Genomic DNA, 23926 nt, shown 5'->3' with positions numbered 1-23926 from the left:
GGTTATCATTGCAGGGCTAGGACTGAACTTGAGTTCTTCTTGCTAGATCAAAAGTCTGTCACTGAGCTGCAATCCCAACCCTCTTTCTACTTTTTAAATTTTGACACACGATTTCACTAAGTTGCCCATTCTGGCCTTAAATTCAATCTGAAGTCATGAAATTGTGATTCTCCTGCCTCAGTCTCTAGCATAGCTGGGACTTCTACATGCCAGATGCTAATTTAAATCAATTAAAATTTAATCCTACACATGTATCTTTTCCTGTTTGTGGTATATATGATTTTCTTTGTTGAAACTGAGATTCAGGGATTGGTAAAATGGCTCAGAAAGTAAAAGTGCTTGATATTCAAGCCTGACAAACTAGTTTGATTCCCATAACCCAAGCAAAGGTGGAAGAAATCAACACCACAGTGTTTTCCAATCATCACATGCATATCTTGACACACACACGTGCACACACACACACACTAATAAAGTTTTAAAAAGTTAAAAGCTGACTTTCAGCTGAGTGTCTGTATCTTCATTTGCTAACCCTGGTAACTCTCAGGAATCTCCAAATTTAACAACTGTAAGGAGCCTTCCAATGAACAGACTCATGAAATTCAAGCAGATCCGATTGTTAATAGAGATAAAAGCTGACAATGTCTGGCTGTGATGGTTAAATTTATGCCAACTTGACTGAGACAACTGACACTGGCAGCAGATGGTAAGAAGTTTCTGAGTATTTTGATTCTGTAAGAGCTTAGAATTTCAGTCAGTAGACTAAGGCAGATCCATCCATCTTCAACAGTGCGAGGAAGCTGAATCTAATCCATCGAGTTAGTGGAACTCCAGCTTCTGGTCCTTTAAATTCTGCAAACTTGCACCGGAAACTAACTCTTGCGTCCTTGGGCCTCCAGTATAGGACAGAGACTCAACTTACACCTTAGGCTCAACTCCCATGGTGTTTAAGATTCAGGCTGACCTGCAGCACTGGCCTTCATAGGTATCCAGCTTATGGGTTGCAGGTAATGTGTCTTCCTGAGTTTCCATGGTCATATAAGCCCAGTCCATAACACCTCTATATTAAACCTCTATATATTGTGGGGGAGTTTGTTTCTGTTCCTGTTTTTCTGGGGAAACCCTAATGCTTTTGTAGAATGAAGGGACAATGGGCAACCATTCATTTGTCAGTGCTGTGAAGCAAGCCAATTTATGCGATAACTTTAAGTTAAAATGATTCTTGCCCCTTGTGTTATTACATAAGCAAAACAAAAGCCAGCCAAACATCAACAGTAAAACAAGTATTGGCCTTAATCAACATGAAGCCATCAAATTAACCTCTAACTAGAAACGTTACCCTTCATTGCTGCTTCAATCGACTCCAAACCACCTATAGTTTGGAAATAACGTATTCATGAATTTCTATCTATACAAACTGCTAAAATTTTTAATGTGCCAAATATGTCTTTAAACACTGCCAAGTGGACAAATCTCCTCTCTCAGCACATTATTTCATTTAATAGCATGAATGGCTTTTGATCTAGAAGTCCTGCTTCCAGAAATAAGATAATGCCAGTTAAGGGTTTAGAAAAGGATTGTAAGGTGATAGTCATCTGTAACCAAGCTGAGGATCTCTGGCCACACAGTTCTCCATCTCCAGGGAGGAAAGGCAGCTAGTGCCTATAAAGTAGTTTTTAAGAGGATCCCAGCTTCATGTTCTTTCCATGAGCTTCTAATTGAATGTCTGCCACATCCTGCTAGTGAGATAGCACTGCCCTCTCTTCATACACATGTATGACTGCAAAGCACATGATCCTAAGCACAGAAATGAATGGGGAAAGTGCACGTTCCAGGCTGCCAGCCATGGCCTGGGAGAGAAGCTGCTAGTTGTGGCAACTTGAATACCTGGGGCAGATGCTGCATATATTCATCTGCAACTTACTAAACGTGTACATATGAGCTTGATATTTTAACTAAGGATGAGTTGTAATTATATAGCATAGCAATGAGTATGGCAGACACTCACATCCTTGATTTAAACTTTTTTTGTTATTGTTCTTTGTTTTTTGGTTTTTTTTTTTTTTTGAGAAAAGGTCTCACTCTATAGCTCTAGCTGTCCCAAAACTCATTATGTTCATCAGCCTAGCACTGAAATTACAGAGATCCACTGTCTCTGACTATCAAGTACTGGGATTAAAAGTGCATGCCACTACACCCAGCCACATATTTGGTTTTAAATGCCATTCTCCAAAAAAAAAAAAAAAGTATCACAAATTCTTGGTGAAATGCGTGACTTTGGGAATTGAACAGGACGTATGTAAGGTAAGACTAAAACATCTTTTACTGTAGTTGTTTAAGGAATGGACTTGCTATGTAGCCCAGGCTAGCCTGACAGGATAGATCCTCTGGTATTAGAAGTATGTACCACTATGCTTGGCTAGAGCGTCTAGTAGTGAATGAACATAGAATATAAATTCCACAACTCAGGCACATGAATTCAATACAGGAGACCACTGAAAGAGCTCTAAATGACCAAAGAAGAAATAATTAGAGCAACAAAAACATGTGAAGTAGTTTTACATGGCAATAAGTGGAGTACATGGACAAATGGAGAAGAGCAAATACCTTGTGCAGAACAATTACATATAATTTAAATACCCTTTCATTAAGATAGAGCCTAAGTCCCCATTCTGAAAGTATAGGTGGCCAAGAGTGAATATTTTATAGGGGAAAAATTTTGCTCGAGATTTTTTTTTTTTAAAAGCAACATCTCCATAAGGAATCCTGTCTTTCCCCCATCCAGATATGAGGAAAGAGGGACACCGGGCCCGCCCCCTGCCCTGGCCGTGCTTTGGAGTTCCTAAGTCGTGCAGCGTGCGCGACGGTAGTGACGCGTATTACCGGGAGTATGGCGGATACCGGCTTGCGCCGCGTGGTTCCAAGCGACCTTTATCCACTCGTGCTCGGCTTTCTGCGTGATAACCAACTTTCGGAGGTGGCCAACAAATTTGCAAAAGCGACAGGCGCTACACGGCAGGATGCCAATGCTTCTTCCCTCTTGGACATCTATAGCTTCTGGCTCAAGTCCACCAAAGCCCCAAAGCGGAAGTTACAGTCAAATGGACCGGTGACCAAGAAGGCTAAGAAGGAGACTTCGTCCAGTGACAGCAGTGAGGACAGCAGTGAGGAAGAGGACAAAGCCCAAGGACCTCCTGCAAAGAAGGCTGCTGTACCTGCCAAGCGAACCAGTTTGCCTCAGCTTGCTGGGAAGGCGGCAGCAGCCAAAGCGTCAGAGAGCAGCAGTAGCGAAGAATCCAGCGATGAGGAGGAGGAAGAAGACAACAAAAAGAAGCCTGTCCAGCAGAAGGTAGTTAAGCCCCAAGCCAAGGCAGTCAGAACTCCTCCTAAGAAAGCCAAGAGCTCTGAGTCCGAGTCTGACTCAAGCTCGGAGGATGAAACACCGCAGACCCAGAAGCTAAAGACAGCTCCGGCAGTCAAAGCTCAGCCGAAAGCCTCAGCCAAGCCAGGTTCACCAGCGAGAGCACAGCCTAAAGCAGCCAATGGCAAAGCAGCCAGCAGCAGCAGCGACAGCAGCAGCAGCGACGACTCTGAGGAGGAGGAGGAGGAGAAGGCAGCAGCACCTCCCAAGACGCAGACTATACCTAAAAAGCAAGTCGTGGCCAAGGCACCAGTGAAAGTAGCTGCCACCCCTACCCAGAAGAGCTCTAGCAGTGAAGAGTCTTCTAGTGAAGAGGAAGAACAGAAAAAACCCGTGAAGAAAAAACCAGGTCCTTACAGTTCAGTCCCACCGCCTTCTGTTCCTTTGCAAAAGAAGTCCTTGGGAACCCAGTCTCCAAAGAAAGCTGCCGTGCAGAGACAGCCCGCAGAAAGCAGTGAGGACAGCAGTGAGGAGTCTGATTCAAGTTCCGAGGAAGAGAAAAAAAACCCTGCTAAAGCAGTCGTCTCCAAAACACCTGCCAAACCAACTTCAGTGAAGAAGAAAGCAGAGAGCTCTTCAGACAGCTCGGATTCTGACAGTTCTGAGGATGAAGCTCCTGCCAAGCCAGTCAGTACCACCAAGAATTCCTTAAGCAAGTCAGCTGTCACTCCCAAGCCATCTGCAGCTAAGGCAGCTGTAACTCCCAAGCAACCTGCAGGCAGTGGCCAGAAACCTCAGACCAGAAAGGCTGACAGTAGCTCCAGCAAGGAGGAGAGCAGCTCCAGCGAGGAGGAGACGACAAAGAAAACTGTGACAACCCCCAAACCCAAGGTTACTGCTAAAGCAGCACCATCTCTGCCCGCCAAACAGGCTCCTCAGGCTGCGGACAGCAGCTCTGACTCAGACAGTTCCAGCAGTGATGAAGAGGAGAAGACACCTAAGCCTCCAGCTAAGAAGGCAGGAGGAGGTGGAACCGCATCCAAACCAGCAGCTGTGAAGAAAGCAGCAGCCAAGAGCAGCAGCTCCTCCGAAGACTCCAGTGAGGAGGAAGAGGAGAAACCCAAGGGCAAGGGCACTGCTAAACCACAGGCCAGCAAGGCCAATGGCACTCCAGCTTCTCAGAACGGAAAAGCAGACAGGCAAAGCGAGGAGGAGGAAGAAGAGGAGGAAGAGAAAGAGACGAAAAAGGCGGCAGTGTCGGCTTCCAAGTCAGGTTCAGGAAAGAAACGAAATCAGAATGAGACAACAGAAGAAGCAGAGACTCCTCAAGCTAAGAAAGTTAAGCTCCAGACTCCAAACACATTTCCAAAAAGGAAGAAAGCAGAAAAAAGGGCATCGTCCCCATTCCGAAGGGTCAGGGAAGAGGAGATTGAGGTGGATTCACGAGTAGCAGACAATTCCTTTGATGCCAAGCGAGGGGCAGCTGGAGACTGGGGTGAGCGAGCCAATCAGGTCCTGAAGTTCACCAAAGGCAAGTCCTTCCGACATAAAAAAACGAAGAAAATGCGGGGCAGCTACCGGGGAGGCTCCATCTCTGTCCAGGTCAATTCTGTCAAGTTTGATAGCGAGTGACCTGTGACCATCTTAGAAAAGGAAGGTGATGTTGAGAGACTGGCCCGTCACCTCCACTGGACCAGAGACTCGGTGTTGTTAGGGGAGGGTCTCAGCAAGGATGGTTTTGAGCAGATCCTGACGTCGTTACAGTCTCCAGGCCTTTTATGTTCCACTTTTGTGTGGGTTTGTTTTTGAGTATTGTCATTGCCTTCCTGTTCTGGGGTCTTCGTACTGAGAAGTTTTATATTTTATATTAAATGATTTCGTGCAGATAAAAAAAAGATATGAGGAAAGAGATATCTTGATTGAGGGAGCCATTATGGGGTTAGCCAGAAATCTGTCTTTAGGAAAATTCCCAGGAATCCACAGGATGACTCCAGCTAAGACCCTAAGTAATAGAGTAGAGGGTTCTGTACTGGCCTTGCCCTGTAGTCAGACTGATGATTGGTTATCTTAAATGTCACCGTAGAATCTTTGTTGAACAACAGATGGAAAGAGAGGCAATGACTCACATCAGAGCACTGAACTGAGCTCCCAAGATCCAGTTGAAGACCGGAAGGAGTGAGAGTATGAGCAAGGAAGTCAAGACCATGAGGGGTTCATCCACTGAGACAGTTTGTTTGAGCTAAAGGGGGCTCACCAACTACAACCGGACTGGGAGTGAACAAGCATGGGAACAATCTAGTCCCTCTGAATATGGTTGAAAGTTGGGTCAAACTGAGGGGCCACTAATAGTGACACTGAGATTTGTCCCTACTGCATGTACAGGCTTTTTGGGATCCTATTCCCTTTGTATGTATACCTTGCTCAACCTTGATGTAGTAGGGAGGGCCTTATACTTTCCACAAGGCAGGATACATTGCCCTCTCTTAGGACTGGAGGAGGTGGGGTGGGAGGGTTTGTGGAGGGAGTGGGAGGGAAATAGGGGAAAGGGGAGGGAGTGGGTATTTGGATTGGTATTTTTAAAAGTAATAAAATAAAATAAAATAAAGAATCTTGACGCACCCTACATCATCCTGGAGACAAAAGTTCATTTAACATGAATATTGGTAAGTGAAATGAATTACATGTCATCTTTATATGATGTGATACGAATGACATTTTCTCTCTGTGGTATTTCCTCATGAATCACACTCATAATACGTGCAAACACAGGAAAAACAGAAAGCAAACAAATATGTGGGGTAATCAATCCATGACAAGTTCTCGAAAACTAGTGAGGACAGCGAAACAAGCAAAAACGTGGGAAAAGCTCAACCAACCAAGAAAAACAGAGAATGGAAAGATAATGACAAAATATCATATAGCAATGTGGAAGAAATAGAGAAGGGATATACTGAAGAATGACATGTGTACTTTAGGAAATAATATTGTATTGACTCATTATACAAATGAACCATCTTAATGAGTGGTTTTAGTAGGAGTACATGCCTGCTTTGGAGTATGTGGAAACTCCATGTCATTTTAGTAATAATTTGGAAAACAGGCCCAGGTTCCAAAAAGGGTCTATTTTAAAACACCTGTAAGAAAATAAACTCATACTATACAGATAGAGGAAAACTCACAGGGGCGGTGGTGATTCAATGGAAACAGAAAGAGAGGGCTTAAGGTGAATTTCCTGAAGAAAGACATGAGAGCGCTCAGATTACTGGACAGCAGCAGTGCTCATGGTCATCCATGTTGTTTCCTGTTTTGTTGGGCTCTAGTTTCCTGGAGGGGCTTGTGGGAACAGACAACCAAGAAAGAGAGAGCCCATGAATCTCACGGATTATCAAGGCCCAAATGATAACAGAGTCCTCAAATGAGGGGAAGATAATCCTATTGGTGTCAGAGTGGGACTCTCTACCCTGTTGTCTGGCTAAAGCATTCCTTTGCTAAGCAGGGCCTCCACATCACCATCAGCAACAGTGTCCCGAGAGAAGGGAAGAACAGTACCAAAAAGACACAGTGCCAGGGAGACATGGCACGGACTCTCAGTTATCTGGACTTATACCTGGGCACAGGGGAGACCTCCCTTGACCCAGCCACAAGTGCCTGACCAAGTTCCTGACTCCTATGCAGGGGAAGAGGCAGGAGCAAGGCACAACAGTTCTCATTCTCAGGCTTCCTGTGCTCCTCTCCACACCCCTGCATGGGAAGATGTATCCCCATTTCACAGGAGCCAAGGTTCTGCCTTGAGCAGTAAAGGAGAGATGGATTCTTCCATCATGGAGCCCCGGGAGTAACACAAATATGACCTCCTAGTTTACATCCAGAAGGAAGCATGCACTGACTCCATCTCCCCATCTACAGATGTGACTTGCTCCCAATTCCTGTATCTTATGCCCAGAAGGAGCAATCATCCTGGGAGACAACACACTATTGAGAAAACAATAAAGGAAGACACAAGGAAGTTTCAGGCTTGTTTTCTCGGTGCACACTGCTAGGTGTTGAAGTTTAACAAAAGTGGGCTGATGCTCAAATGAGGGCTCTGTGGCTCATGGACTTTAATATGACTTTGCGCTCTGAGTATTTTTCCAGGCAGGGAAGGAAAAATCTACTACATGAGAATTAGAACATGGCAGACATTGGGTCAAACAGGCTGCAGCGAATGGGAGAAAAGCCTAAACCGAAGCAGCAGCATAAGGCTGGGGTGCTATGCAAATGCTGCCCAGGAACTAAACACAAGGGATGACCCTGGAGCCACCCCTGAGTTCCCTTGGGCCCTTGGGTAGAAGGGGTCCTGCAGACTTCTTTGCATCCCAAATTTCTGCCCCATCTTCTGCTTGTTCTTTCTCTCATCCTCCTTCACCCTTGCCATGTTGTCAGATTCTCTCATCGTGTCCTCATTGCTGAAGTGCATGCCTTGGAGAGCCTCTTTAAACTCCTTGAGGCAGTGGGCCAGCCCCTTGTTGCTTTTTCTTTTGGCCTTTCTGGGCCTGTGGTTTTCAGCTGGGTGCTTTCCTGAAGGGCTCCCTTTACTTTCTGGATTTCCCTGTCTCTCTGGACTTCCTTCCTGTGTTGCCCTTCTCTCAGGCTCTGGCTGCTCTTGGCGCCTTGGCAGCATCCCCTCATCTTCTGCCTTTGCCTGCTTGTCTGACAGCTCTCTGTCTCCCACAGAAAAAGCTGCTTCTGGCTGTCTCTCCTCCTGTGGCTCTGTACCATTTTCCACTGTCCTCACTTTGAAGGCACTCCTTCCTTCCTTCTCACTCGAGAGTTCGTCCAGGTCCAGATTTTTATTTTTCCGTCCTTGGAGCAGAGGTGGGGGTGGGGTGGGGAAAAAGAGAAAATAGAGAAGACACAGAGGCTGAGGAATGGGCACCGCAGGCACATTCATCTTAGCCTTTGCAACTTGCCCTTGAGAATGGCTCTCCACCTAAGCCTGTCTGCCTTCCAAGTGTGCCTGCTGCCTCCACCCCACCTCACAGGTGAGGTAAACATACCCCAGCAGACTCTACCACCTTCCCTGTGCTACTTCCCTGTGGCAAACACTGTGAAAGAGGGTGGGGGTGCGCAGTGGAGCCCAATTCTGCCTGTGAGCCTGTCCTTGCTGCTGCTGTACACCGACCTGCAGGCATCCAGAGCAGGTCTCACCTCCTTTCCAGGTGTCTCAGCAAGCAGACAACAGCAGACTCAAATATGCACTGACAGGACACGGGGTCAGTGGCTGTGCACTCAGTGAACAGCGGGGACTGGGAAACTGTTCTGGATTCAGGACCTGTCCCCCTCCGTCCCTCCCTGCACCCCAGCCACCATTTCTTTTCAAGACTTGGGCTCAAAAGGAGAACGCTCTTCTAACTATTTTGGGGTCTGTGAGACTCTCTGACCTGGCTAAAACTCAAGAGTCCACCTTGGGGCTGAACAATTTTTCGGTCAGAAATGGTTGGGTTTTTTTCCTTCCTTCCTTCCTTCCTTCCTTCCTTCCTTCCTTCCTTCCTTCCTTCCTTCCTTCCTTCCTTTCTTCCTTCCTTCCTTCCTTCCTTTCTTCCATTCCATGCCCTCTCTTAGAGAGCCCCTCCCAGCCCCTGTCCTGACTGAGACTCCAAGGGCCCCCCCCCCGAAAAGGGACAGTGAAGGCAGCTGAGGTCCTGGGATGCGCTGTAGCCAGCAGGTGGGGATACTTGGGGTTGTCTGCCTTATCTGCCATTTGCGCAGAGGCTGCAAGCTCCCCAGCAGCCCCGTTTCCCATTGGCTCTTCGGTCTGCACACAAGTCATCCTCCCTTGTCCCAAACTCCACCTCCAATCTTTCCCTCCTAGTGCCCAGCGGGCCTCAACCCCCAACCTATATGTCTAGGCACAAAGCCTCACACTGATCTGAGAGAAACAAGAAAAGTAACTGCAAACCCAAGGACCTGAGAAATAGTTCTGGGACATAGTCCTGGGAGGTGAGGGCGGGGCTCACCAACTGGAAAGTCACATGACAGCACCCCAGCACTAGCCCTCCCTCCTACCAGCTAGCAAGATTCAGCCAGTCACACACCATCTCCTTGAATCAGGTAATCCTCCCCCCCCCCCCTTGAGTGTGTCTGTTTCTCTTGTTGGAAAGTTGGTTTTAAAAAGAATTTTATTCAATACCAGTTTTTTTTTATTCTTCAGTTTACTGGAAGAATTTTGACAAAAGCTGCTTTCAAAGTTATTGCAAAACCAAAATCACTGAAGCAAGCCCCATAACTGTGAGGTTAATGTGCAGATAATGAGATATTGCATTTTTGAGAAATAATTAGGAATTCATCCCACTAAATGACAGTTCCTAACTTTATTGTGTGACTTTCATGCTATTTCTAATAGCAAAAGTTGACGCACTTGAGTTTTGGGTCTAAGAGACAGAATATCAATTTCTTTTAAATGGGAAACTGCGTATGCAAGAGGCAATGACCAGACCCTGGATGAAAATAGGGCTGTGATCAGTCATTCTTTCAGCTTGAGCAAACAAAACACTTCTCCGCATCATTTCAAGACTGAAGGGCAAACCAATTTGCCTTTAAATACATCTAATATGCCCTCTAGTCCATGACACTCTATACCCGGCTTCCAGCTGCCTGGGCTCCTACTTCATCTTCTCAAGAACTTCCCGAAGTCTTGGGTGCTTTAAAAGATATCTCCAACACAAAGCTGTCTCACTTGATTCTCTGGAGAACACAAATGTCTGACTCTGTCACTTTAATAAATTGCAAACAAGCAGCTTCTATTTGTTCTTCCATGGGTAGCTCCTCTGTCCTTTCACCTAAGCCTTTGGATGGTTCTGTTATCAGTAGCTTTGAAGCCTCAATAATGGGATGTTGTTGCCTCTCTTCCAAAAGAACAAAATGTCCCTCTGAATGGAGACATGCCACTCTCTCCCTGGTGAAGAGTTGGTCCAGCTGGGTCAGCCAACCAGAAGGCCAAAGGACCCCTTCTCCAAAATGGGGCTCCTTCCGCTTAAGCCATACTAGAAAGCAAAAGGGGCCATACTGCTCCATCTTCCAGGAGGTAATCTGCCTTCCCTTACCATACCTCTGCCCCTCCAGCAGTCTCCCACAGAGCTGCAGTCTCTCAAGCTCTTTACTCTGGCCACTTTACTTCTCTTTTCTAGGTGTTTTTTTTTATGCGTTTAAATATTTTGCCTGCATTGATGTCTGTGTACCATGCGGGTGCCTGCTATCTAAGCAGACCAGAAAAGGCATCTGATCCCCTGGAACTGGAATGGTTGTGAGCCTCCTGGTGGATGCTGGGAATCTCACCCAAGTTCTCGGCAAAACAAGTGCTCTAAAGGCATCAGGGTTTCTCTCTTAAACTCTAATGACATCGTCATCCAACAACTAGAGAGAATACTCAGTGATTAAGAGCACTTTATCTTTTTTCTCTTTTTTATTGTTTTTATTGATCTCTACATTTTATCTGTTCCCCTCTCTTCCTCATCTCTCCCCTTCTATCCTGTGCTTTGACCTTCATGCTCCCAGTTTTTTTTTTTTTTTAAAGATCTTATCTTTTTCACCTTCCTCTGAAGGTTTATGTATGTCTCTCTTAGGGTCCTCTTTGTTCTCTAGGTTCTCTGGGATTGTGAGTTGTAGGCTGGTTTATCTTTCCTTTATATCTAAAACCCATTTATGAGTGTGTACATACTATATTTCTCTTTCTGGGTCTGGGTTCCCTCATTCGCTATGGTTTTTTCTAGATCCATCCATTTGTCTGCAAATTTCAAGATGTCATTCTTTTTAACACCTAAGTAGTACTCCATTTTTTAAATGTACCACATTCTCGTTTTCCATTCTTTGGTTGAGGAACATCTAGGTTGTTTCCAGGTTTTGGCTATGACAAATAATGCTGCTGTGAACATAATAGAGCACATGCCCTTGTGGTATGATTGAGCATCCTTTGAGTATATACCCAAAAGTGGTATTGTTGTGTCTTAAGGTAAATTGTTTACTAATTTTCTGAGAAATTTCATACTGATTTTCAAAGCAGCTGTAAAAAGTTTGCACTCCCACCAGCAATGGAGGACCATTTCCCTTACCACACATCCTCTCCAGCATAAAATGTCATCAGTGTTTTTGATCTTGGCCCTACAGACATGTGTAAGATGGAATCTCAGAGTTGGTTTTATTTACATTTTTCTGATGAGCCCTTGATCTTCCAGAAGACCCTTGGTCAGTTCTCAGCAGCCAAATATAGGATCATAATCATCTGTTAAACTCAGTTTCTGGGAATCAAACACTCCCTTCTCTCCTCTTCCAGCACCATCCACCCAAGGGCTGTACATATGTGCATGCAGGCAAAATACCCATACACATAGAAGAGCATAAATAAATCTAAACTTTTACTGTCATCAAATATTCATTTAGTATTTTAAAATCACATTATTAATGAGACTCAGAACCTCAAGAGGATTTGCTGATTTTTCTGGAATCAACATACCTTTTAAAAATAATTGTATATGGTTTTGTTTCTTGAGGCAGGCTTTCTCTGAGGAATAGCCTTGTCTGTCCTGGAACTCACTTCGTAGACCAGGCTGGCTTCAAAATCATACAGATCTCCCTACCTCTACCTCCTCAGTGCTGGGATTAGAGGCATTCACCAGGGCAGGCTTCAATATGTCTTAAAATATATAATAAAGATGAGATGAACTATTTGTTTCTTTGGGGTTTTCTCCTCATAGTATAAAAACGTTTGATTATTTTTTAAAAAATCCATAATCGTCTGACACAGAAAAGTTAAAAAAGTCTGGTAATTTAGTAATGGGATCTGAGTATCAGTAATGGGGTCAATCTCTCTTCTCTTCTTAGTTTTTAAGTCTCTTTATGAACATGTGTGGGTTTAGTTTCTCTCATTTATATTCCCCACAAATACACACACATGTCACTCTTTTCTTTTGGATTACTATCCACGTTAAAGAACACAGTTGTAAACCTTTAATTCTTATGCATTTTCACATGTAAGTAAATCCCTTGCAATGTTTGCGTTCACAGTTTGCGCACTGATCAAACAGTGGTGATGCTACCGATCAGCTGGCTTGATGCCATTTGCTTCACCTGCATAGAAATCACTGCAGGGAGATGGGGAGGCCATCAAGTTCTGATAGATGTCAGATTCTCCTTCCCACTGCACTTGACAGCTGCCAGCCGTGACTGTATGCACATTGGTATAAAAACAGGGTCCCTCAGCCCTCTAAGTATTACAGAACTTGTAGTCCTAGAACGTTAATATTGCTCAGTTCTTTGTTCCAACTTGCACCACAGCTTCAGGGCAGTCCAAGTACCATGGCTCCTCCATCCCTAATAGTAACCACTGGTGCAGCTCTTCTGTAGGTCCAGGGCTCAGTGCTACTTAACCCTTAATACAAGATGGCATTGCAAGTCTGAGCCCCAGCTTCTAAGACTCTTGACCCTCTCCACAACCAAAAACTGGACTGAGCTCCAGGAGTCCTGTTGAAGAGAGAGAGAGGAGGGATTGCTCAAGCCACTTTGGTCAAGGTCACTCACAGAGACAGCACAGCTGAGCTGGTGGGAGCTCAAGGACTCTGGAACTGTAGCTAGGGAGCCTGCATGTGACGGACCTAGGCCCCCTCATGTGTGTGAAGAGTGTAGCCTGGTCTATTTGCAGGACCCCTAGCAATGGGATCAGGACCTATACCTGGTGCAGCCTCTGACCCTCTGGAACCTATCTCCATGCTGGTTGTCCTGTCCAGCCTTGAAGCAGGGGGAGGAGCTTGGTCCTGCCTCAAGTTGATGTGCCATGCTTTGTTGACTCCCTTTGGAGGCCTGCCCCTTTCTTAACAGACAAGGAGGAAAAATGGGTGAGGGGAGTAGAAGGGGTGGAAAGAAAAAAGAGGAGATGAGGGAGGGTAAACTGTGGTTGGTATGTAAAATAAATGAATGAATGAATAAATAAATAAATAATAGAAATATTCTTGACCCTAAATATAGATAGCCCAGTGGAACCCTCCACCCACTTTACTTTCATTTTATGTTTCCTGTCACCTTACAGCTCTTCTCTTTCAATATCAACCCTTCTTGCTCTCTTGTCCCCTTTCTATTTCCCCTGCACTTCTTTCTTTCCTGGCCCCTTCAGATTTTTCAACTGTTGCTCTTCAGCTGTGAGACAGCTGGTTGATTTGATGCTTCTTCTACTTGGTCTCCCTTCCCCACTGTCACTGCCAATCCAGTGTCCTCTGTCTGCCTGTCCCTGTCTCCCTGTCCCTTGCCCACATCTGTCTCATGCTCCTTCTTTGAGCCACAACCTCACATAGCCCAGGTGAGCATTTATACACGACAGTGCTGCTTCCCTTGCTGAGAGCCCTGATTCCAAGTGAGACCCACCTTACTTGCTGATAGCCCTGATTCCAAGTGAGACCCACCTTACTTGCTGATAGCCCTGATTCCAAGTGAGACCCACCTTACTTGCTGATAGCCCTGATTCCAAGTGAGACCCACCTTACTTGCTGAGAGCCCTGATTCCAAGTGAGACCCACCTTACTTGCTGAGAGCCCTGATTCCAAGTGAGACCCACCTTACTTGGTTCTGCTGGTGTTTTCTCCATCTCATCAGCTATGCTACTGAAACTGGTAAGGAAAGACAAAGCAAGAGAAGCCTTGTCTGGTGTCTAAGGCTGCAACACCAGGTCACACAGCGCAGGAGAGCTTCTTCCAGCCAAGCCTGAACAACCTATAAACAACAGTATAAAATGGATTTGGGGAACAATTCCAACCATCTGGCAGAAACAATCACAATCTTGCCTCTTAGCATCAACTAGCATCACTCAGGTTTGTGCTGTGTCCAAGGGCAGCCTTGCCTCTTAAAACCAATCACAGTCACTGCGACTTTGCTTTGAAAGAAGTCACAGCCTTGTGTCTTAGCACCAGACACTACAGCAACTCCCTTAGGCAATCACGAACTGGGCTCCCCCCTGGCTTATGGTAAACTATTCCAGACCCTCCTCAGTTGTACTGAGGCCTGTGATAACAGTAAATCTGATGCAAACAGTTTCAAATCATCCAGCCTAGGGTCATACCCTCTGACTAGCACAAATCAATTGCCTACTTAGGGGAGTTTTCTCAAGGTATCTGTGGAGAGTTCAAGACTGTTAGTGATAACTTGAGTAATCTGCCTAGCTGTTTGATTGACAGTCCTCAAGGCAGGCAGGGCACCAAGGAGAGTTCAACAGTTACCAATTAAGTTAGCACATGCTTTATCATATTTGCTACAGGAAGTAAACAGTAGTAAGTATTTTTATAATCATAACTCAATGAACACCAACAGTGATTTAATAAAAAACAAAGCTGACCTCAATGAGGAGAGGCCTCTCTCATCTCAATCAAGGGAAGCTTTGTCAGACAGGCCTTTTGCATCTCATAGTACCTCCTCCTAGTCAGGAAGTTCCTGACAAGGCAGAGTGACTTAAGCCTAGAGAGTACTGGTGAATGAGAGACCCAAATGTGACAAGCATCATTTTTCTGTCAGGAAGGACCTGGGTGTCTTAGTTACTCTTTTACTGCTGAGATAAAACAACACAAACAAAACAAATTAAAAAAAGAAAGTTTTTACAATGGGTTGGACTCACACATTCAGTGGGTTACAGTCCATGATATCTGAGAAAAGGCTTGGCACTAGGAACAGCTGAGAGCAGCTAACATCTTGGCCCACAAACAGAAGGAAGATAGAGACCCTGGGAATGGCAGGAACAAGGATACAAGGGCCATATCTAAACATAAGAAAGGCAATATACAGCAAGGAAACAGCCAACATCAAATTAAGAGAACCACAAAGCGATTCCAATGACATCGGGAATAAGAAAAGATTTCCTCCCATTTCACTCCCCCTCCCCCAATCAACTCCCCCTCTCTCATCAGCCCGAAGAGGAGTCAGGGTTCCCTGCTCTGTGGGGAGTACCCCCCCAGCTCTTTCCAGGTCTAGTAAAGTGAACATCCAAACAGCCTAGGCTCCCACAGAGCCAGTACGTGCAATAGGATCAAAACCCAGTGCCAGTGTTCTTGACTTCTCAGCAGTCCTCATTGTCAGCTATGTTCAGCAACTCTGGTTTTGCCCCATGCTTTTTCAAACCCAGTCCAGCTGGCCTTGGTGAGTTCCTGATAGAACATCCCCATTGTCTCAGTGTGTGGCAGGGAGGAGACAGAAATCTTTAATAATTAAAAAAAAGACTTAGACTCGTTAGAATAGAATGTTTATTAAAACATCTAGCATACATTCCTTGCTTAATATTGTTTATGCTGGTTGTAATTCTAATCTTATATTTGATAACTGTTCCTAGTGAATATAGTTTTGTATTGGGTTTGGAACTTTGTTATTTAAACAAAAGGGGGAGGTGCTTTGGTGGTGTCTTTAAGATACCACTTGGGCATGGTCTCTTATACTATAAATGCAGCTGTTAAGCCTGTGCTCACCTCTTTCTTCTGGTTTTCACTTCCGGCTGCTAGATTCAGTTCCTATTCCCTGTTCATGTAGAGGACTGTGATCTAGGACAGTGATTTGTAAGTCTCCCATAAATAAGTAACCCATTAAATTATATGTAATTCTGAAATAAATTTAAAAAAAAAACAAAAAGATTTCCACAATCTCTGTATCTGTTGAATATAGTACTTGAAGACTTAGTGAAGATTTAGTAATGATTTTGTGAAATTTGTGAAATCTCTGCCATATGCTACAAGACCGTTTTCCATCTATAGAACATTATCCATTGTCTATGTGATGTGGGAGTTCCCTCTGTGTGCTGTGATTACCATTAATGAATAAAGAAACTACTTTTGAGCTATACCAAGACAGAACCTAAGTAGGCAGGGAAAGCTAGACTGAATGCTGAAAAAAGAAAGTCAGAGTCAGGAAGAAGCCATGGAGCCGGTGCTAGAGACAGATGTCCTGAAACTTTGCTAGTAGACCACGAACTCATGGTAATGCACAGATTAATGAAGATGGTTAAATTAAGATGTAAGAATTAGCCAATAAGAAGCTAGAGCTAATGGGCCAAGCAGTGATTTAAATAATACAGTTTCTGAGTTATTATTTTGGGGCTAAGCAGCCGTTAAACAACAAGCAGCTCACTCCCCCAACAATTATATAACTGATACATCTGATATTTCATCAGACAGAGGGCTGATATCCAAAATAAAAAAGAACTCAAAATATTGAACAAAATATTGATCAAAAGAACAAATAATCCACTAATCCACTAAAAAATAGGGTACAGACCTAAACAGAGAACTGTCTACAGGGGAATCTAAAATGACTGAAAGACATTTAATGAAATGTTCAACATCCTTAATCATCAGAAAAACGCAAATCAAAACAACTCTGAGATTCCATCTTACACCTGTAAGAATGGCCAAGATCAAAAACACTGGGACAACTTATGCTGGAGAGGATGTGGGGTAAAATGAACACTCCTCCATTGCTGGTGGGAGTACAAATTGGTATAGCTGCTTTGAAAATCCGTATGGCGATTTCTCAGAAAATTAGGAAACAACCTACCACAAGACCCAGCAATAGCACTTTGGGGAATATACCCAAAGGATGCTCAATCATTCCTCAAGGACATGTGCTCAACTATGTTCATAGCAGCATTATTTGTCATAGTCAGAACGTGGACACAACCTAGATGTACCTCAGTTGAAGAATGGATAAAGAAAATGTGGTACAAAATAATGACATCTTGAAATTTGTAGGAAAATGGATGGATCTAGAAAAAACATATTGAGGTCACACAGACTCAGAGAGAAAAAGATAATATGTATTCACTTCTAAGTGGCTTTTAGACATAAATCAAAGGACCCTAAGTGAAAACTTGTACAGCCACTTTGAAAATCAGTATGGTGGTTTCTCAGAAAATTGGGAATCATTCTACCTCAAGACCCAGGTACACCGCTCCTGGGCATTTTTCGCTGTTGTTGTTGTTGTTCGGTTTTCTAATGTTGCTTGACTGCTTAGTCAAGGTTTTGGAGAAAAATATTGCAGTTTTCTGCCATAGGTGGATGGCCCATCTTAGACATTCTTCTGAAAAGAGTTACATTATATTCCACAGTCCTACTGTATATCCCTAGCTATGTCTTCATGGTAGATCCTAAACTCACTGCTATAATACTAAAATTCCTGACAGGAGATAGTTTATTTCCAAAAGTGAGTTCTGCCAATTGTCTGAGTCCTCACCTAGGTCATCTTAGTTCTGCTTCTCAGTTGGTAGCCTTCTAAGGAAGGCCTTTTGCTTTGAGTGAAAGTGAAGAGAGAAGGGAGGCCTTTCCTGTGTGCAAGGACAGTTTTACAGCAAGGTTGTGTCAGAAGCATGGCGTCACGATAGTTATCCTGATACTTTTCTTATTTCCCCCTATGTTTAAAAGACATGTTTTTCTTTACAATATATTCTGATTAGAGTTTCCTCTCCTTTTAACCTCCCCAGTTTCTCCCCTCCTCCCATGACATCCAGATCCACCTCCTTTCTGATTCTTATTAGAAAACAATGGGCTCCTAAGAAATAAAAAATAACAAAATTAATTAGAATAAGATAATATACAACTGTCACATGGAAGTGTCTTTGTGGTAGGCTGAAGTATCCTTGGAGTACATAACAAATGTGCTTTATTTGGAATTTGAGGTAGATTGATTACCATCTGGAGTACAGTTCCATCTAAATCGACTCACAGAAACTCAAAGAGACCAAAGAAGCAACCATGAGGCAGGCATGTGTCTGCACCAGGTCTTCAATGTGTATATTATCTCATTCAGTATTTTAGGAGAACTTTTATTTGTATTTTTGTGGGGCTGTTGAGTGTGTGAAGAAGTGGGTCTCTGATTCTTGGGTCTTCTTGTGGGCTCTTTTACTCCTGTTCATTTGCCTCATCCAATTTCTATTTGATAATTGTGATTTAAAGTCTTATTCTAATTTATTTTGTTGTGCTTTGCTGTTATCTCTTAGAAGCCTATTATTATCTACGGAGAGATAGAAACAGAATGGATCCTGATAGAAGGGAAGGTGGAGCAGAACTGGGAGGAGTAGAGTGAAGGGAAATTATAATCAGGATAGATTATGGGGAAAATCTATTATCAATAAAAATGGAAGGAAGATTCCCAGAATGAAAGATAACACAAAAGGGTCATGGCTCACAGAGATACACTGACTCATGTTTTGTTATTTCTAGGTCATTTGGTTATCAGTACTTATCCACCAACATCACAAACCTAGACCACAATCAGCACTGAGATGTTATTGCTTCTTCCGTTGCCCTCATTTACCTTTTGTTTCCATCCCTCCATCCCTCTCTTTTTGCTTTTGTCTTCATTTAATTTCGGTAGCTCTCAGTCTCCCACACTAGCTCACCTGTTTGCCATTACTCCTTGTCTTTATCTAGAAGTTATATATTAAAGCCCTGTTTTGATATCATTCTTTGTAGTATTCCAATAATTGTTGAGGTTAAGCAATGTCTTAAGTGTGGACTCAGTCTTCTATAGTCTGGCATCTTCTCAGGTACTATTTATTATTTTTTTTCCAGTTGAAGAGTGGGAGGAGTGAGAATATGAGCAAAGAGGTCAAGACCATGATGGGGACACCCACTGAAACAGCTTACTTGAGCTGATGGGAGCTCACCAACTCTATCCAGACAGGGAAGGAACCAGCATGGGACCAAGCAGGACCCTCTGAATGTGGGTGACAGTTTATAGCTCGGGCAGACTGCAGGGCCACTGGCAGTGACATGAGGATTTATCCCTGCTGCAGGTGCTGACTTTTTGGAAACCATTTTCTGTGGATGGATACCTGGCTAAGCCTGGATATAGTGGGGAGGGGCTTGCTCCTTCCTCTGGGCAATGTGCCTTACCCTCTCTGAGGAGTGGATAAAGGTGGGGTGGGGGATAAATGGAGGGAATGGGAGGATGGGAGAGAGTGGAAACTTGGATTGGTATATAAAACGAAAAAAGATAGATTGTTTTTTTGTAAAATATACTCACATTTTTTACTCATCTCAACATGCATACAGTATTTCTTTAATGATTTTGTATATTGAGACATATACTAGATGATGTGTGAAAAGGAGGACATATTTCAGAAAACCTCTCAGTTTTGAAACTTACAAAGCGTGCGGTGAGATACATAAACATGCAGAAAGTGACAGCACCTTAGGGTTTTATGAACCAATAGCTACTGCACATTTAGTTATTGCCATAAATAGAGTGATGGACAGTATTGGCAAAGTTAAGAAACAAAATGACCAGCCTGACCAAGATTATAAAAACTGCCTTTCAAGCCCTGAAACTAAGGCATGTTTTAAAAGAGAAAGGAGGTATGCTAGAGAGGGTTTCAGGAAGCTACTCATACACTCAGATATGACCGCATATCAGCAACATATAATTATTAATTCCGCATGATACTGACATGTTGAACCACCTGCAAGGTAAAGTTGAAGTAAAATTGATGGGACTGAGTAATTCAAAGTATCATTCTTTGTTAACTTACCTTGTTTCAAAGAGCATAAGGTTTGTTGTTATTATTGTTGTTGTTATTATTATTGTTATTATTTTTCCTTTGATTGAAAATAGATTGTTTTATAATGCAACAAATGTCCCAAGAATCCTATCAAAGCACTAAACTAAACCTGAAATCCAATATGCTCAAAGGACCTAATGCAGACCCTTGCAGAGACTCTGAATGTTGGCTCGGTGTCTCTGAGTTCACATAGGCTTTGATGAAGCTATTAACAGGTGTGGGGATGTAGCTCAGAGGTAGAGCACATGTTTCGCATGTATGAGGCCCCGGGTTCGATCCCCGGCATCTCCAAAACAATACTTTTAACCATTGATTTTTCTTTTGCTGGATGTTTCTGTGCAAGGTGTCCCAGAATTTAAAGTCCTGTGATGAGGTTTCATATGCATAGCTAATTATTGGAAGAAATTGCTCATTTGTCACCGTGACAGCAATGTTCATCTTTGTGACGACATTTCCATAGATACCACCATGGTCTGGTGAGTACAATGTGGTCATGCTTCTAGGGATACGTTTTGTTCACAGAGCGAACAAAAAAGAAAAGCTCTGCATTCGTAGTGGGGACAGTTTCTCTAATGGATATGCTTTCTTGGGTGAAAACAAGGGTGAAGAGTTCTTCCTTTGAGAGAAAATAAGGGAGGGCTGGGCGGAGCCATTCCTGGTTACTATGGGGGACGCGGCATTGCGGTTGTCATAGAAACCGGGGTCTTTATGGCGACCATTTTCAAATGGCGACCTGACGATGTCCTGGAAAGGAGCATTCAGTTCCTGGTGTTTGGACTGAGTTGAGCTTATGGACTCCCGGAGGTGAGCACCAGAATCTTTCTGAGAGTTGGGAGGCAGATGCAAAGATTCCAGACCCAAGTAGGACCACTCCTACCTCGGGGTTTGCAGCCTGTGTATCTCCGGAAGGAGAGAGACTTGGGACCATTCTGCCTCCTCCAGTACTGTTCTGTACCGGGCTGTGCTGGAGCCATTGGCCAGGAGGGGAGTTGTGGGAGAGTGAGCAGGAAGGAGATGAGGCCAAATGAGCACTCTGTGATCCCGACTTCCCACTCTATGCTTGAGATTGCTCGCCCATAAGATCCGTGAGATTTAGGAGGGAAGGGAGATAGCAGGGCTGTCTTCTTTCCAAGTTGCAGTCAGTCAGATCTCTGGGCAAACAGAAAAGAAAGCAATTGTTTTCTATTTGAACAGTTTTAATATTATTCAAAAGATTTAATATTCAGCTATTTATTCCCAGCCTTATTTACCACTGGATGACCAGCGAGCACCTTCCTCTCCAATAGCCCCCTTCTCCCCTGGCCCCGTCTGTACATGTCCCTCTCTGTGAAAAGGCCATGAGATTGCTCGTCCAAAGAATCGGTGAGATTTAAGAGGGAAAGCCTAAATGCTAGTCAATAATTACCCTACATGTCTCAGATGAGTACTAAAATACGCACTTGGTTAGAGGATTTTCTTTTTAGTAATCTGCGGTTTTGTTTGGATTTGAGACAGCATTTCACTGTGTCCTACCCTGGCTCAGAACTCTCAGTGATTCTCCTGCCTTGGCTGCCTCGTGAAGGGGTTGCAGGTGTGGGACACTTTGTGCTTGGCACCAATCTGGCATTTTAATTTCCATTTCCGTGGGCCTGCCCTGCCAGGTGGCCCTGATCTCTCCTCAGAATCCCTGCGACGCTGCCTATGGCCTTAATATCTCTAATGAATCTCTATACAGGGGGCGATCCTATCAATGCCCCCTTGAAAAGCACACCCGAAATATTTCACGGGTCTCAATTACTACTTTCTGACTGACATTTGAGGTTTTCTGTATGTTTCATAGAAATGCTTATCAGATATATGTATTTCTATCTTTTCTCCTAGCCTCAGACTTATCATCTCAATTCTCATCCATGTCTTTGGAAGAGCAGGAGATTTTAAATTGTAAGATCCCACCTTCTCTGGTTCTTCAATTACGGTTTTATTCGGTGTCTTGTCTGCGAAATCTTTGCCTGGCACCCAGTGACAGGGATTTTCTTCTTGTGTTCTGTTTGACGGTTATAGGCTGATTTTTATATTTTTACACCTGTAATCTATTTTGAATGGTCTTCACATATGATACGATGTACGTCCTAGTTTATATTTGTGGGTTTGGATATACACTTGCCTCAGCATTACTTCCTGATAGGCCAACTTTCTGCATCAAATTTCCCTGTTTATTTGTGAAACATCAGTTCTCCAATAATCCAGTCATGGTATATATGCCAGTAATCTCAGTGCCTGGGAGGCTGCAGCAGGACTATGGTCAGTTCTTCTCAGCACACACTACACACAAGCTTGATGCCAGCATCGGATACAGGAAAAATGTTGACTTGATATAGGCAATGGTCTGTAAATATGTGGATGTGAGCGTGGACTGTTGGTTTTGAACTTTTTCTTGCTAATTTTTATTCAATAGCATGCTGGTCCAATTACTGTAGGTTCAAACAGAAGTCTCCTATCAGGCAATGCTGTTCTCTAACATTTGTCTGTTTCTAAGGTTTTTCCACAAGCTATGTATTTATTCTACAATGTTTAGAATTATCCACTCAATTTTTAAAAAGAATAAGTGCTATTTTATTGTTAGTGCATCGAATCTGTAGCTCAGTTTTGAATCAACAGACATCTTACTAATAATGAATTGTTTGGGCCGTGAACATAGTTGTCCTTCATTAAGACAGGTTGTCTCCAATTCAGCAATGTTTGGAACTCTCTCAGCCTATCAGCACTTTGGATCTATCTGTCGGGATTATTCACAAATATTTGTACTTTTTGATTCATCTATAACTGCTATTATTTTTTAAACACAATTCATACATATTGTTTTTTCTGTGAACAAATTATTAAATCTTCTGTAAACTGTCAGGAACCAAGTATCAATGAAACTTACAAAGGATATTTTTGTTGAAAGCATGGATTATCCCATGAAGAAAACTTTATTTGATGTGTAATGCAGTTTGTCCCTATTTTCTTATCGGCATATACAGGTTATTATTGACAGTCTGAAACAAATGAGAGAAATGTCCAAGAGACAAGTCCATGGCCATCGTCACAGGAATCTCATTCAAACCACATGTTAGTAGCTCTCACCATCCCATGTGTGGTTAGAGAGGAATCTGTTGTAACGTGATTGTACCCCTTGAGCTCTCAGTAAACACCAGGGAGCTAGGAGAGTGAGAATGAGAGGTGTGTGTGTGTGTGTGTGTGTGTGTACAGGAATTCCTTGGCAGAGGCTGGTGTGCAAAGACTGGTTGATTGACTTTTAGACCTGCAGTGATATGGAGATGGTGGAAGTTGCAGTCCCAGGGCCTAATTACAATTTCCTTTGTGTTCTCTTGAGCCCATGAGTAGCCACTCCTTGGGCCCCCTGTGTTGGACTTACCTAACACCTTGTCAGTAACAGATGACGTTGGACCTGACATTTAAAATATCAGAATATGTCTCCAACAAAGCTTTAAGTTTCAAAGGACTGCGTGTCATCACATAGCAGCCTGTAGCTGAGTTTCTCTGCTTTACCATAACAGTCTACTTAATATTATCACCAGTGAACTTAAGGAGAGTCTATAGTTTCTTCATTCTGTTACTATAAAAACTTCATGAAACTGCTTCCACATTGTAACATGTAATTTGTACTAACATAAACCTGTCTCACTCATGTTTACTCACAGATATTTGACTTTAGAATGAACTCTCTTCTTCCTTCGAGGTGAGAGCTGTGTGTTTACATTGACAATTGTTAGTGTGTGTTGTGTGTATACTCATGCTTGTGCACATATACCTCTGGATATATATGTGTGAAAGTTAGTTAGTCACTTATTGCTGTGATAGGTTATGTGTTATAATTCTCCTGGTCCTCTTCAATGATGACCTGGTATTTAGTATACTGCTTACTTATCTCTGTAGTTCTTTACTCATGTGCTGACTTATATCAGTATGGCTCAACACCCATTTTCCAAAACTCTTTTCCTCTCTATTGCGGTTCTCTATTTCCATGCTCC

At 43.4% G+C, this 23926-nt stretch overlaps 1 non-coding gene and 1 pseudogene across 1 annotated transcript; both read left to right on the top strand.

The window, feature by feature from the left end:
- Positions 1-2817: 2817 nt before the first annotated feature.
- Positions 2818-5245, top strand: LOC142841088 (nucleolar and coiled-body phosphoprotein 1 pseudogene; annotated as a pseudogene).
- Positions 5246-20132: 14887 nt separating this feature from the next.
- On the top strand, positions 20133-20204 carry Trnaa-cgc (transfer RNA alanine (anticodon CGC)). The gene has a single exon. It is a non-coding gene; the product is annotated as a tRNA-Ala (tRNA).
- Positions 20205-23926: the final 3722 nt, after the last annotated feature.

This window comes from Microtus pennsylvanicus, chromosome X (assembly GCF_037038515.1).
Source record: "Microtus pennsylvanicus isolate mMicPen1 chromosome X, mMicPen1.hap1, whole genome shotgun sequence".
Lineage (NCBI taxonomy): Eukaryota > Metazoa > Chordata > Mammalia > Rodentia > Cricetidae > Microtus > Microtus pennsylvanicus.
Note: the sequence above shows the minus strand (reverse complement) of the source record. Positions and strands in the feature narration are given on the sequence as shown.